General features: G+C 41.4%; 1 pseudogene; it reads left to right on the forward strand.

Annotated features, from left to right (window-relative positions):
• The first annotated feature begins 2,173 nt into the window (after positions 1 to 2,173).
• On the forward strand, positions 2,174 to 2,998 carry LOC125131788 (ferritin light chain-like; annotated as a pseudogene).
• Positions 2,999 to 4,511: the final 1,513 nt, after the last annotated feature.

Genomic DNA, 4,511 nt, shown 5'->3' on the forward strand with positions numbered 1-4,511 from the left:
CAGTCATCAAAACCATATGGTACTGGCACAAAGACAGAAATATAGATCAGTGGAATAGGATAGAAAGCCCAGAATTAAACCCATGCACCTACACCCAACTAATCTATGACAAAGGAGGCAAGAATATACAATGGAGAAAAGACAGCCTGTTCAATAAGAAGTGCTGGGAAAACTGGGCAGCCACATGGAAGTTTCAATTAGAACACTCCCTAACACCATACACAAAAATAAACTCAAAATGGATTAAAGACCTAGATATGAGACCAGATACTATAAAACTCTTAGAGGAAAACATAGGCCAAACACTCTCTGACATAAACCACAGCAATATCTTCTCAGATCCACCTCTTAGAGTTATGACAGTAAAAACAAAAATAAACAAATGGGACCTAATCAAACTTAAAAGATTCTGCACAGCAAAGGAAACCCTAAACAAAATGAAAAGACAACCCACAGAATGGGAGAAAATCTTTGCAAATGAAGTGACTGACAAGAGATTAATTTCCAAAATTTATAAACACCTCCTACCACTCAATACCAAAGAAAAACAAACAACCCCATTAAAAAATGGGCAGAAGATCTAAACAGACAATTCTCCAAAGAAGACATACGGATAGCCAAAAAACACATGAAAAGATGTTCAACATCACTCATTACTAGAGAAGTGCAAACCAAAACCACTATGGATACCACTTTACACCAGCCAGAATGGCCATTGTCAAAAAGTCTACAAACAATAAATGCTGGAGAGGGTGTGGAGAAAAAGGAACCTTATTACACTGTTGGTGGGATTGTAAATTGGTGCAACCACTGTGGAAAACAGAAAAGAGATTCCTCAGAAAACTCAAAATAGAACTACCATTTGATCTAGAAATCCCACTCCTGGGCATCTATCCAGAGAAAACCATGACTCACAAAGACATATGTACTCCAGGGTTTATTGCAGCACTATTTTCAATAGCCAAGACATGGAAACAACCTAAATGCCCATCGACAGAGGAGTGAATCAAGACGACGTGGTACCTATACACAATGGAATATTACTCCCCATTAAAAAGAACGAGATACCGGCATTTTTAGCAACATGGATAGACTTAGAAATTCTCATGCTAAGTGAAGTCAGCCATACAATGAGACAGCAACATCAAATGCTTTCACTGACATATGGAATCTGAAAAAAGGACACAATGAATTTCTTTGCAGAACAGATACTGACTCATAGACTTTGAAAAACTTAGGGTTCCAAAGGAGACAGTTCAGGGGGTAGGGGGATGCACTGGGGTTGTGGGATGGAAATCCTATAAAATTGGATTGTGATGATCATTGTACAACTATAAATGTAATAAATTCATTGAGTAATAAAAAATTTAAAAAATTTTTAAAAAGATATATGCACCTGTATGTTCATTGCAACACTATTCACAATAGCCAAGACGTGGAAACAACCCACATGTCCATTGACAGACAATTGGATTAGAAAGATGTGGTATATATACACAATGGAATACTACTCGGCCATAAAAAAGAACAAAATAATGCCTTTTGCCACAACATGGATGGAACTAGAGACTCATACTAAGTGAAGTAAGTCAGAAAGAGAAAGACAAATACCATACGGTATCACTTACATCTGGAATCTAATATATGGCACAAATGAACCTTTCCACAGAAAATAAATTTACAGACTTGGAGAACAGACTTGTGGTTGCCAAGTCTGAGGGATGGACTGGGAGTCTGAGGTTGATAGATGCAAACTATTGCATTTGGAATGGCTAAGCAATGAGATCCTGCTGTATAGCCCAGGGAACTATATCTAGTCACTTGTGATGGAACATGATGGAGGATAATGTGAAAAAAAGAATGTATGTGTGTGTGTGTGACTGGGTCACTTTGCTGTACAGTAGAAAATGAACAGAACACTGAAAACAAACTATAATGGAAAAAATAAAAATATTAAAAAAACAAAAAACTGGCAGTCCACTCAGTGGTCCCACAGATCTGTCTCATGCTTCAAAAGTGTTCGGATGGAACAGACCCAGGGATGACCCTCGTGCCAGGCTCCAACTACTCTTCAACCTTTTTTCCATCTGCAATCTTGGGAATCAGCCACCCAGCTATCTTTGGTCTCCAAGACCAACCAACACCATTTTTTGAGCTTAACTCCTTATCAACCATGAGCTCCAAGGTTCATCAGAATTATTCCACCGAGGTGGAGGCCTTCATTAACCGCCTGATCAACATGCATCTGCAGGCCTCCTACACCTACCTCTCTTTGGGCTTCTATTTCAACTGCAACAATGTGGCTCTGGAGGGCATGAGCCACACTTTTTCCCCCCGAATTGGCATAGGATAACTGGAGGGCTAGGAGTGTCTCTTGAAAATTCACAACCAGCATGGCGGCCGCACCCTCTTCCAGGACATGCAGAAGCCATCTCAAGATGAGGAGGATAAAACCTAGGATGCTGTGGAAGCTGCCATTCACTTGGAGATGGGACTGAAGCAGGCCCTTCTGGATCTCCATGCCCTGGGTTCTGCCCAAGCAGACCCCCACCTCTGTGACTTCCTGGAGAACCACTTCCTGGATGAGGAGGTGAAGCTCATCAAGAAGACAGGTGACCACCTGACCAACCTCTGCAGGTTGTCTGGACCCCAGGCTGGGCTGGGTGAGTACCTCTTTGAAAGGCTCACACTCTGGGAGTTCCCGCTGTGGCTCAGTGGTTAACGAATCCAACTAGGAACCATGAGGTTGCGGGTTCGATCCCTGGCCTTGCTCAGTGTGTTAAGGATCTGGCGTTGCCGTGAGCTGTGGTGTAGGTTGCAGACAAAAGGTTGCAGACATGGCTCGTGATCCCGCATTGCTGTGGCTCTGGCGTAGGCTGGTGGCTACGTAGGGCTCCAATTGGACCCCTAGCCTGGGAACCTCCATATGCCGCATAAGCGGCCCTAGAAAAGGCAAAAAAAGACAAAAAAAAAAAGGCTCACACTCAAGCACGACTAGGAGCCTCTGGAGCCCAGTGGCCTTTGAGGAGCTCCTCTGGTGCTTGGGCTTCTGCAGTGCCACAAGGCACTGTTTTAACCACCCTGGAGCCCTCTCCCAGGTCTTGGACCAAATAGAAACAATAAAACTTTTTTCAGGAAAAAAAAAAAAAAAAAACCCTTTGTGACCTAGTAAACTTAACAAGGGCTGCTAGGAATAAAAACTGAAATTTAGATGATCAAAAATGAGCTACGAGCTCAGGCTTAGAAGTGGAGCAATGGTCTTTTAAGGGAATATAAGCCATCAAGGAGGTTGACTTAGAAAAGTCTGTGTCACATTGAAGAGTCATAAGAGAAAGATACTCAAGCAAGATTTAGGATTACAGCTGAGAGTCCTCTTCAGAAAATTTTCACCCTTCTAGAAACTGGAAAGTATGACCATTTACCTTTCATTCTGGGAAAAAAAGAGGCAGTCTTATTAAAGTTTCATAGCATTGCTCATACACTGTTAGATTTCACAACTCCTATATTATGACAGAATCCTTAAAGCCTAATCAGTGACTTAGCATTTCTGGTGCACGTGGCAGTAAAACCTGCATTATCTTCAAAAGATATATTGCAATTGGGCTGCGGGATTATGATGCCAGATGCCCAGTTAGGGAACGTGTCAGCGGGGTTTTCTTTGGACCTTAGCCTCTACAGAACTAAACCCAAGTAAAGAAGATTCGAAAAGGTGACCAAACCTGCCCAAGATTTTCACTCTCTGGAAAATCCTCTAGGAATTATTTCAGTCGATTCCTTGGCAATAGAGAAAGAAATACGGGATGGGAAAGGTGATCATCAAGATGGTTCTTAAAGGATGCAAAAAATTTCGAGAGGAAGAAAAGGCAGAATGTGGGCCAGCTGCTGGGAAAAAAAAAAAATCAGAAACACAGAAACTAGTTCAATAATGAAAAAAAGACTTTCCTGACAAAATTATTCACTGGTGAAAAAAAGCTTCCTCGGGGGTTCCCTAATGGTTCAGTAGGTTAAGTTTTGGGCATTGTCACTACTGTGACTCAGGTCACTGCTGTGGCAAGGGTTCAGTTCCTGGCCCCAGAACTTCCCACAGGCTCTGTCAAAAGTAAATAAATAAGCTGAGAACAAAACTGCTACTGATGGTGTATGTCTTCTTTCTTCTTGTTTTTAAACAAAAAATGTATTGAGTAAACTCTATCATGTACCAGACACTGTGCTTTGTTCTATAGCATATAACGTCTACAGGACCCTTGCCCCCGCTGGACATATGAACCACTTGAATTTCTATTTATTCTTATTGCCCTGTTCTGAGCACATACATTAAAAATATCTATTGGAGGGGAAAAGAGAGGGAAGGAGGAATCAGTTATAGATGGGATTTCTGCATTGGCGAGATGATTGGTTCAGTTGAAATATCATTAATATAAATCATATCCACCCAAATGTTATGGAATCTACTGTTTTTCTTCCTTCCTTCCTTTCTTTGTTTATTTTTTTCTTTATTTCTCCCTTTCTCT

This window comes from Phacochoerus africanus, chromosome 7, assembly GCF_016906955.1.
Source record: "Phacochoerus africanus isolate WHEZ1 chromosome 7, ROS_Pafr_v1, whole genome shotgun sequence".
Lineage (NCBI taxonomy): Eukaryota > Metazoa > Chordata > Mammalia > Artiodactyla > Suidae > Phacochoerus > Phacochoerus africanus.